The sequence below is a fragment of the Lynx canadensis genome, chromosome D4 (assembly GCF_007474595.2).
Source record: "Lynx canadensis isolate LIC74 chromosome D4, mLynCan4.pri.v2, whole genome shotgun sequence".
Classification (NCBI taxonomy): Eukaryota; Metazoa; Chordata; class Mammalia; order Carnivora; family Felidae; genus Lynx; species Lynx canadensis.
In genome coordinates this window covers 51,042,491-51,055,019 of record NC_044315.2, presented here as the reverse complement: position 1 = coordinate 51,055,019, position 12,529 = coordinate 51,042,491, and positions in this window count along the sequence as shown.

Genomic DNA, 12,529 nt, shown 5'->3' with positions numbered 1-12,529 from the left:
CAAATCAAGCATTACAGTTGAGAGTTATAAAAGTAGGACTGTTGTCATAGCTACTTTTTTCAATTGGCTAGATTCAAATACCAATGGCAAGAAAATTCAGGCAATATAACTCAGGAATTAAGAGTTAGTCTCTGGAATTTGACTGCATAGTTATGATTCTGAATTTACAACTTCCTAGCTGCCAAGTATTGATCACTATGCTTTACTTTCTTCACCTATAAAACAGGGATTCAAAATAGTACCTAGCTCACAGTGTTATAGTGAGGATAAATGCCCTAATACAGTGCCAGGCACTATGTAATTATTCGATGCATTTTTGCTTAAAATAACAACCCTTAAAGTTGTTCTTTTCCACTGGTACATGCTGAGCACCCCTTTGTCTCAAGTGTTTCCCCATCCCTCACTAAATTAATAGTGAAGGAAGTCTGGATAACCATGGAAGCCATAACACAAAATAGAAATAGCCAGGGTTTTGGAATCTTCTTTATTTACCTATTGTTGTATAATAAACCGCTCAAGAACTTAGTGGCTTAGAGGTTAGAGTGGGAGAGAGCCAAAGCATAAGAGACTGTTAAAAACTGAGAACAAACTGAGGGTTGATGGGGGGTGGGAGGGAGGGGAGGGTGGGTGATGGGTATTGAGTAGGGCACCTTTTGGGATGAGCACTGGGTGTTGAATGGAAACCAATTTGTCAATAAATTTCATATATAAAAATAAATAAATAAATAAATAAATAAATAAATAAATAAATAAATAAAAAGTAAAAAGAACTTAGTGGCTTAGAACCACAATGTCCAGGTTTTTTGCCACATAATTAAGCACTTTGGGCAGGGCTTAATGGGAAGAAGTTCATCTCTGCCTTATTTAGTGCTGGCTTTGGCAGCTTGACTGGGGCTAGTGTAATATCTCATTTTCCAGGACCTCTCTGTTCAAACAGTGCAGTTGTACTGAACACAGGCACTGTCTTTGAAGAGTGAACACAAACATCGCTTACCTTTCTCTTTTGGCCAAAATTCACAAAGTCATCCCGCGTTCAAAGGAAGGAACTTTGATTTCCACTTCTACATGGGAGCAGTGGCATATACATACAAGGAAGGAAGGAATTGCTAGTGGCCATCTTTGTGGCAGTATCAGAACTGAGCTCCAACATAACTCCTTCTACTTAATACCTAAGGGACTTCCGTAAGTCCCAATTTTCTCATCTTTAAAATAGCTCCTTTTAAGACTACAAGGACTAGTATAAATGATGCATGTAAAGTATCCAACATAATGTTTCATTCATAGAAAATGCTATGTACATATTTATTTTTCTTTTCCCTTAATGCTCTCCTGAAGAATGTTGTTTCTATAAAGGAGAGTATTATCATATTGGTCACCACTGAGCTGCTCTACTTGAAAAGCTATTAATGGAACTAAGTTAATGCCTGAAAATAGTGTCACTGTCATGGGTTTTTTGTCCCATATATTTAAAATTGATGCTTGTTTGTTCTGTCAGTGGCTTGTTAATTCATATGGCAAAATTCATATGGCAAATCTCTACCAACTGAGAGTCACAAGCCTCTAATTGTTGTGTGACTGCCTCTTTGAGGTACCCCAAAGTGAACTTAATCTCTGCCAAGTAGCGTGTTAATTTAACTCAAACCATCTCAAACACATAATTCCTATTTGGGAATATCATGCAGCAGGTTTCAATGGGTGTGGTAATAAAGGTACAGAGACATCAGGGAGATTCACTATAAAATGTTAGAGTTCCATAAACAGCTCTCATTGTGTTATCAGTCTCACTGAACAGTCAGGACGGTTTTTGTGTACTTACAGCTATCATTATTGGCTATATTCTTCTGATTGAACCTCCTCCAAATATCCTGACAGATGGGATTATTTAGTAGTTATACTAGGTTTCATATTTTTATGATGGCCACAGTCCATGAAATACAGGTATCTGCTATTTTGAACCTTTAGAAATTTTATTTGAATTCACTTGGCTAAAATAAAACACAATATGATAATAACACATACTTTGGCTACAGAATGACGTGGAGGAATTAGCATCACAGACTGTTGAAGAGGAGAGTGATTTTGTTTCTGCCATTACAGAGCTGCTTAATATTGAAGCCTCTTCATGTAAGTCAGCCATGCTAAGATTAATTTGAATGATGTGAATTTGAGATCCTATTGGTATGGCGTCCAGGGGCAGTTTGGTGGGTACTCAATTTTCACTAGAGGGCATTTATCACAGATGATGGGATAAATATGCTAGCAATTAGAGACATTTGGGGAATGTAAAAAATGGACCTCTGGAATTAGATTTAGATGTAACTGCTCTGTTCTCAGTGATTGATCAGCTGTAGGCAGTATTATAGTCTTTCATTAATGTCACTATTTAGTTTCATGGATTCAGCCCACACTCTTTTGTTTCCCCAAAAGACAAGGTCACTTAATTTCTTCTCCTGTATTTCTCTTCTTATTTCCCCTGAGTTCTGGGCTTGAAAATCTAAGTGCACCATAATGATCTGGAACTGAAACCCCTTCTATCCCAGGGATGAGACAATAAGAAAATCTTGTACTCTCCAGCATATGTTAATAAGGTTGCATCTAATTTGGCTCTACAAAAATACTAGAGGAACCATAGTAACCTAGTTTCAGCATTTGGACAGACACTGTATCACACACTGTTTCCAAAAGCGATACTAAAATATTCAACAAGTAAACATGCTAAAAGAAGTTTCTGTATGTGTTAATATTTAAGCTGTTCTGTGTATAGTACCTTCTGAAACAAACACATTTGTAAATACATACTGCTGAAACAAATAAATAGATGTCTCAAATCAAAAGTTATTTTTAATTTTGTAATAAACCACATGCCCCTTAATTCCTTTTAAACCAATAGATTGTCATACTTCTCAGGGTTTTTAAAGGTCTTAAGAAATTTGTTGCTCCACCTCGCCTCTAGTATTGACAAGCTTAAATAGCTAAATAGCCCATGCACACACACATTTTTCCTCCTCTTTCTACTTCCTACAGTGTGTTTGCTAAAAATATGTATGTACTTAACTGTGTTTTCTGGCTCTAAAGTTTCAATGTTCTATCAGAAGCACAATTCTCTGTCACAGTTAAAGATTTGAAAGGGCATTTAGGAGACTGCTAGCTGCCAACCTCCATTTTATGAATCTATCTCATCCTGAATGTTTAGTGTGAATGATATATAGCCCTCTGTTTTATGACACAAAAGTATCATCATCTTTTGAGCAGTCACCCCTTGTAGGATTGTTGGTATTACTAATATTTATTCACTATAGATGGCTTGAATTGAATGAAAAGCCAGGGTAAGGACCACAGAAGAAAGATACCTATATCCTTTGGTCCTGTTTTTATTTTCCTGCATTTGCTGGACCTCCTTTTAACAGCTGTTTGGTGTTCCAGCACATTGCTAATGAGTGTTAGCAGCTGCCTCACTAGTTATCCCATTTCTCAGATAGCCAATGGGGTATTACCAATGAGGCTAGTTTTTTAACTCAGGAGGGGAAAGAAGTTTGATCTCTGTTTACTCAGAGATAAATAAAAAAAATCATATCTGGACCATATGCGTGTAACTATTAAAAAGGAAGGTAAGAACAAGATAAATATAGCTTGTCCCTGAGGTCCTTTCTTGTTGTCTCTTAATAGGAGTGTGCAGATAGTATAATGTGCACTATTATAAATGTAATATGTCTGTGCTCAAGAAAACCTTCCTTTCTTTGCACCTATTTGATTTTGAGATTACTTGTGATGGTAAACAACTGAAGTACAATCTTCCATGAGTATAAAAAGAAGTAAACTAGTAATCCCAAAGTCTTACCTTAGATCTTGTTCTTAAACTTGAGTATATAACTTTAACAGGGTAATTTCAACATGGTTTTTAAAGTAAAAGGGTGGAATCAGATTTCTGGAATCTAGCTGGGGTTAGAACTGTCGATTATGACCAAGGTTCGTGGCCGCTCAGCCATATGGGATCCTTCAGACTATTAACAAACACGTGTTTTAAGGAATAAGCCACTTGTCCTTTAAGCCACACTACAAATGATATCTCTATCATAGTGGGGATTGTATTTCTGCCCCTCAAAATAGATTAAGACAAGGCTAATCCCATAATATAGCCCATAAGATTGTGGTTTTTTTTTCTATGCCAAGAATTAGATATATTGTTAATGTCAATTTTGAAGAATCAACAGTTACTTGTCTGTCTTTTATGAAAGGGCTCCCATTTTGCTTAACCAGATCAATTACAAAAGTGTTTTGAGTGGGGGTATGTGCTAAACACAATACTCTGTGTTATGAGGACAACATAGGCAAGTGCACTCTTTTTTTTTCAATGTATGAAATTTATTGTCAAATTGGTTTCCATACAACACCCAGTGCTCATCCCAAAAGGTGCCCTACTCAATACCCATCACCCACCCTCCCCTCCCTCCCACCCCCCATCAAACCTCAGTTTGTTCTCAGTTTTTAAGAGTCTCTTATGCTTTGGTTCTCCCACTCTAACCTCTTTTTTTTTCCTTCCCCTCCCCCATGGGTTTCTGTTAAGTTTCTCAGGATCCACATAAGAGTGAAACCATATGGTATCTGTCTTTCTCTGTATGGCTTATTTCACTTAGCATAACACTCTCCAGTTCCATCCATGTTGCTACAAAGGGCCATATTTCATTCTTTCTCATTGCCACATAGTACTCCATTGTGTATATAAACCACAATTTCTTTATCCATTCATCAGTTGATGGACATTTAGGCTCTTTCCATAATTTGGCTATTGTTGAGAGTGCTGCTATAAACATTGGGGTACAAGTGCCCCTATGCATCAGTACTCCTGTACCCCATCCCCAAAGGCAAGGGAATTAAAAGCAAAAATGAACTACTGGGACCTTATGAAGATAAAAAGCTTCTGTACAGCAAAGGAAACAACCAACGAAACTAAAAGGCAACCAACGGAATGGGAAAAGATATTTGCAAATGACATATCGGACAAAGGGCTAGTATCCAAAATCTATAAAGAGCTCACCAAACTCCACACCCGAAAAACAAATAATCCAGTGAAGAAATGGGCAGAAAACATGAATAGGCACTTTTCTAAAGAAGACATCCAGATGGCCAACAGGCACATGAAAAGATGCTCAACGTCACTCCTCATCAGGGAAATACAAATCAAAACCACACTCAGATATCACTTCACACCAGTCAGAGTGGCCAAAATGAACAAATCAGGAGACTATAGATGCTGGCGAGGATGTGGAGAAACGGGATCCCTCTTGCACTGTTGGTGGGAATGCAAATTGGTGCAGCCGCTCTGGAAAACAGTGTGGAGGTTCCTCAGAAAATTAAAAATAGACCTACCCTATGACCCAGCAATAGCACTCCTAGGAATTTACCCAAGGCAAGTGCACTCTTAAAAGAAGTTAGGTTCCATCTCTTTGGAAAGCTTCCTAAATTCCTGAGAATGCACTTTGGGAAGGACTTACCTACAGCTGAGAAAAGAGAGAGGAGTAAGAAGACATGGAAGGACCAGGTAGATTAACAGAACCAATACTGTCATCAAATCCAGATTGCCTGTGCATTCACATAGCCAAGTAAATCAAGGTGGTTTGTTTTTGTTTCTACTTTCAGCTTCATTGAAGTATAATTAACAACTAAAGTTGTAGGATATTTAAAGTGTATACTGTTGTGATTTGGCATACGTGTACATTGTGAAAGGATACCCCCATTTACTTAATACATCCATCACTTCACATAGTTATCTTTTTCTGTTGGTGGTGAGAACAATTAAGTTCTACTCTCTTAGCAAATTTCAGTTATACAATACAGTGCTATCAACTATAAGCACTATATTTTACTTTGGATCCTCTTAACTTATTCATCTAACACCTAAAAACTAGTAAGTACCCATCACCAACTCCTGGCAATCACTTTTCTACTGTGTTTCTATGATTTTGACATTTTTATTTTATTATTACACATGTAAGTGCAGGATTTCCTTTTTTTGTGGCTGAATAATATTCATTTATAAAGAATATCCCATTCTGTTCTCCATTTTCTTTATCCATTCATCCACTGAGAGACACTTAGGTTACTTACATGTCTCAGATACTACGAATAATGATAAAATATAAATCAAAGTGTATAGCACATTTTTTAGTTGTTTTCTTATCCATATTTTTCTAAATAGATTGATAGCCTTTTGGAAACATGAATGTGATTCTCAGTAATCCCATCCTTGAAAATAGGAGAAATATTACTATTCTTAGTTTTAGTTTTAAAAAGCCTGAGAATTGTGAAGTCCCTTTCCTCTATTCAGCATTATTCAAACCTTGTCAACTGTTTAGTTCAACATTGGTTCCAACAAGAAGTAGGTGAACACAAAAATGAGAAAAAAAAAATACTCACCAGTAATACAGTATTTTTCAAATGTTAAGAATTTGGCCCAAAGACTTAAAACAAAAAACCTAAAGAATATAAAAGAAATTTCTTACATGCCATACATATATTCTGATAAATTGAATATTTCTAATCCTATCCTCAGAAAATAGGTACCAGTGAGCATGTATTCTACACACTTGCTTCCCAACAAATTTCACAGAAGAATTACAATAACTGGAAATGTAATAGAACTCTCAAAAGTACATGAAATAAGACACATCAATTACAAAACATAATGTGGTTTTGTTAATGCCATGATGGTGGTATTGGAATGGAAAAGTTGAGAAAAGGCCAAGTCAGCATTAATTTGAGGATGTCCTGCTCTTGACTCCCAGGAGAAGTACAGAAGGGGAATTATATGCACAGTGTTCATTCACACTGAAACCCATAGAGCTCCCCTTCTGTAGCATGGTGGGAAAATAAGGGTTCAGGAACCAAACATTTCTGTCCTATCCCTTTCTGGACCTGTGAGACTTGACAGGTGAGAGAAACTTAATAATTCTCTGTTCCCATATATAAAATAATAATGTTGAAATCAACACTACGAGATGTTGAGTTTTGGTGAGGTTTTGTATTTGGCACATAGTGGATACTAAACACGTGTTATTTTCCTCCTCCGAATTCCTGTGTTTGCATATATAGTTTGGTTTCACTATAAATTTTCAACACATTTTAACAATATTAAAATACTGCACTGCTAATATCACATAGCGTGTGTCTTTCTTCGCTAAAAATTGTTTGTAATTGCTTTTCAAGCTAGTTATTTATCCCCCAAAGCTGAACACTACAAAAACATACACTACTATGTGCTATGTTTGCACCTTCCTTACATACTATCTCAAGACACTTGAAGATATTGGGGCGCCTGGGTGGCGCAGTTGGTTAAGCGTCCGACTTCAGCCAGGTCACGATCTCGCGGTCCGTGAGTTCGAGCCCCGTGTCGGGCTCTGGGCTGATGGCTCAGAGCCTGTTTCCGATTCTGTGTCTCCCTCTCTCTCTGCCCCTCCCCTGTTCATGCTCTGTCTCTTTCTGTCCCAAAAACAAATAAACGTTGAAGATATTAAGGTGAGGAAATGAAGTAAAGAGAATTGTTATTTGCTAGTTTCACACAGAGCAGGAATTTTTTTTTTTTTTTTTTTTTTTTTTTTTGGTTCTGGTTTTTCCAGGTAAGCCAAGGTCCTTTGCTAGCTAATCCTCTTCCATACATAAAATGAAGGTAATGGCCTTTATTTTGGGGCAATATTGTGAATATTTCAATTCTTAGGAATTTAAAAGAGAATTAACTATTAGATTTTTACAAGATAGTTATTTTTAGTAGCACAAAGGCTATATACATAATTCAGTTCTTTAGTTTCTGTGCCTATTTTCACTAATTGATATTCTACTGGAGTAAAGATAAGAAATTAGATTTCTTAAGTGCCTGGATTTTCTCTATTCACTAGTTTTTAGAAGAGTTTGCTCCCTCCCTTAAGTAAAACAATCTTCTCAAAGATAGATTTCATAAATCTTTGAGTATTTCTCTGAGGAACATTCTTGTAAGGGGCACATTTTAGATTCTATTGTCCTATTGTCTTTCGTGGCTCTCTGCCAGCAGACACAGCTGATTTCATTTAGATTGCCTATCTGCAGCCTGCAGTAGCTCCAAGCACAAAAAGGACTAGGTCCTTTTGTTTTCCTGAAGGTTCCATGGGAGTACCACCAAGTCCAACAAAAAAAGGGGGGGGGGGTAGGGTTGGGGGGAAGAATGCAAAAAGAAGTAAGTATAATCAAAGACAAAGGATAGACAATTTGAGGAGGTTAAATTACTTTTAAGAGCAGGGAAAGAACGTCAGTCCTAAAAGAACATGTGTGAGTTATGCCTTCGTAATATATGTGAAATAAAACCAAAAACATCTACCGGTATTTAAAAGCTACTTTCACTTTCATTACAAATAAGTAAATTTCTGTATGCTGTGAGAAAAATAAACCTCTGTACTGAAAGGTAGCGTAACATATACACTCTCTTCTGAGCACTTTTTCCCTATTTTTCCTTTCCTTTCACTCTTGCTTCTTTCAAGGACTGGTTTGTTTTACGTGATTTTTTTTTTTTTTTTTTTTTTTGCCATGAATGTACAGTCCAGATTTTATTTTGGCCACGAATACCCAAAATCATCTATTAATGTATTTAAAATATAACTTTGAGAGAAATAAAAAATTCAAATGGTGGGGCACCTGGGTGGCTCAGTCAGTTAAACATATGGCTTCAGCTCAGGTCATGATCTGACAGTTTGTGAGTTCCAGCCCTGTGTCGGACTCTGTGCTGACAGCTTGGAGCCTGGAGCCTGCTTCGAACTCTGTGTGTGTCTCTCTCTCTATGCCCCTTTCTGCTCATACTCTGTCTCTCTCTGTCTCTCAAAAATAAATAAATGTTAAAAAAAATCTTTAAAAAAATTCAAGTGAAACAGATTGTAAGTAAATCGATATAGAACAGATCTTTTTTGGGTATGATGATGTGAAGGTTTTCTCTTTTTTTCTTTCTTCGTTCTTCTTTCCTTCTTTCCAAACAGGTTTGCTTTTATGTCATCTATTTCACATGAAATACTCACTATTGTGTGCCCTTAAATGGTATGTCACAAAAGCTCATACAAAAGCTCTCTGATCTGGGCATGAAGAACCTTGTAAATTGAAACAGTAGGCTTTTCCCCATAAGCTGGTTTGACCTGTCAGAAAGATAATTATGCGTTGTTTCCATTAGAATTGAACAAGGACCTATACTCTATTAATTTTTGTTTCCATTTTGAATCTAAAATTGCTCTGAATGATAATCACTATATTGCCATATCAACTGAAAATCAAACTACTATTTGGTGGAGCATTTGAATCCAGTGGGGTGAAGAGAGGGAGGGAGACTTACAGTTAGACTTGAAATTGTGGGCCCCAAAAGAGGACCCTTTAACATTGAAAATCTCCAACAAATTCAGTGCTACCAAGTTGTGGTTTTTTTTGTGTGTGTGTGTTTTTTCCCCTTTCTATAGCCTGTTTTCTTTGGCATTAAGCCACTGAAAATTAAGACCCAGTTTCCCTGGCAACAATAACGGTGCACAAGTCTTCACAAGAGCTCCCTCATTCAGATTGTTAGCTATACAAATAAAGTTCCACAAAGAGATTGCCTCAGAATAAAAGAATAAAAGAAAGACTGTCCCCATCTATTGTGACAGGCGCTAAGGTATTATTCACAGTACCTCCAATTGGACAATGTGTTTTTGTGATGAACTAAATTACCTTAGATTGGTTTTCCACATCTTTTTGTGCTTGGGATAGCAGCCTGGGCTTTTATAGTCTATTTAGTTCTCTCCTTAGTTCCATTTGCATCAATCCTATTTCTTTCCAGTTTGTTTTAGGGAAAATTTACTTGTTAAGTTGCCATTTTACCTTTTAAGGAACCACTCCCAACTGAAAGTTAAGTATAGCTCAGAGATTTCAAAATTAAACCGCATTTGTTTTTCATTTATTCCACCTTCCCCCATCTTCTCCACAATATGTATATGGGAAGAAAGGAAATACAGTATTTTAAGCTGTGGTCTGATCTGTGAATTCAGGTTCAATTGCTTAAGATTTGACTAGAAATCTGGAGAGATTTTTGTTCCCTGGTGCATGTACCCCTATTTCTAAGAGTAAATATAATACAGGTGATTGGTTTTAAATTTTACTCAAGACCTATTGATAAATAGTTTAGACTTTTAATTAATCATGTCCTCTGTAATGTTTTCCAAAAAGAATCAGACTCATTAGCAGTTTTTTTAATTAATAAATCCAGAAAGGGAGTAACACATCTTCCTAAAAGGAAGAATTAGATATCACATACAAGGTATGGTACAATTAATAAAACTTACCATTAATTGAGTGTTTATTCTGTATCAGTTGCAATGCTAAGTACTTTAGATATCTTACTTAGTCATCACCTTATTAAGTTATCCCATTTCTATGATTTATATATGTATTATAATGGGACAATGATTATTTTAAAAATTAAGAAATAGACACTTACATTATATGAACTTGCCCAGGGTTGCATATGATTCAATTGCAGGCATTCTAGTTTCAGAGCCTATCTTTAACTACTTCATTATGACTAAATATCACATTTTAAAGTGATTTTGTCTTTTATAGTAAAGAAGTAAGGTATTTTTCAGTAAACCTGTCCAATTCTCCATTTTTTGAGAATAAAACTCGCTAGTGATTGTAGATTATGGATGGAAAGAATCTAAGATAAACCAGCTTGAATATAGCTTGAACTCCTAACCCCTTTTCAACATGGGTCTCTAATTCCCTGAACCAGCAGAAGACTGCATTTTATACAGACAGTTGCTAATGCATGCACATTGGAATTCCAATACAGATCTAGGTGGACTGATTGATAATAATTTGGGAACTGAGACTTGATCCTGTAGGATTTTTCAATTATTCTTTTATGTTCATTCCATAGGAATTCAACTCACTCAGTCCTAATTTGTTGAGACAATCAATTATTTTCTAAGACCTTAATATGTGCAAAGCCTTAGGCTTAGGAGCATACCAAGATGGCCTAAATGTGATTCTGGCATTCAAAGGGTTGACTTAGAGCACTGAGTGACATAGACTATAAGGGGGAAATAACTGCAATAGGAATAAAGACATCTGGATGATCTATGTCTCTTACCTACCTGAGTGAACTTATGTGACATCTATTGGGCCTCAGTTTTCTCATCTATAAAATGAGGTTGTCTCACCTTTTTATCTTTGACAATCTCTGATTCTAGCTTTCTAAGATTCGATTTTCCAGGTTGGGAATGCTGACAAAGGTCTTTGGGTTTGGTCATTGCTATCCTAGGTGCTTAAACATTTTGACACACCTGTGGTTCCTTTCAAGACCCAGAGTTTTCCAGAATTTATTCCAAGTGGGTTCTTCCATTATCAGAGACTCAGAAAAGAACTTCCTTTAAAAAAACACTACTTTTGGGGTGCCTAGGGGGCTCCTTCGGTTGAGTGTCTAACTCTTGATTTCAGCTCAAGTCATGATTCGAGGTCTTGGGATCAAGCCTGTGTCAGGATCCTTGTTGAGCATGGATCCTGCTTTAGAGTCAGTCTCTCTCTCTCTCTCTCTCTCTCTCTCTCTCTCCCTCTCTCCCTCTGCCCCCCTCCTCTGCTCATGTTCACTCCTCCCTTTCTCTAAAGTAAAAACTAAAATAAAATAAAACAACCCCCACTACTTTTTTTACTTTATTTCCAAAGGTAGAATGTTTTAACCAAGATTTTCCTGAGGTCAGGCTGGTAAAGATTCAAGGACCAAGGGCAAATTATACAATTAATTCCAAACCCTTCACCATAAATATGTAACCTCAAGTTCTATATAAAATGTCCCAGAATATTTTGCCTTAGGTCACTAAACAGAAGAGGATTATTCTGCAATTAACATCCCAGACTCATGTTAAGGATTGCTTTTATTGTGTACTGTATTCATTATATATTTATGTTTTGTTCTCTGCTAAATGTATATTCCATATATTAGGTAAGAACCTTGCATGATACATTTTAATAAACCTCAAAAGGATGAGCACAAAATAATTAGTACTTACTAGCTTTTATAGTAATGACTGTATATACACTTGTGTATGTGTACTGCAGTTAGAATTTATTCCTGTATTGATCTTTGAAGATTACATATCAGCCAGTAAGCCTTCCAAAAATCATGATAAACAATCTTCTCATCCCCCCCCCCACTGTCAAGCTCTCTGATCCTTATATCCATTCTTACTACCCCCAAAATTGGATAGCTTTTGGAATATATTATTAAGCTGTTTTTTGTGGGGTTTTTTAAGTTTATTTATTTACCTTGAGAGAGATTTAGAGAGAGAGAGAGAGAGAGAGAGCATGAGCAGGGGAGGGCAGAGAGAAAAGGAGAGAAAGAATCCCAAGCAGGCTCCACGCCATCAGTGCAGAGCCCAACCTGGAGCTTGAACCCACTAACCTCAAGATCATGACCTGAGCCAAAATCAAGAGTTGGATCCTTAACTGACTGAGCCACCCAGGCATCCCTGCTATTGTACTGTTAGAAGCACTGTTT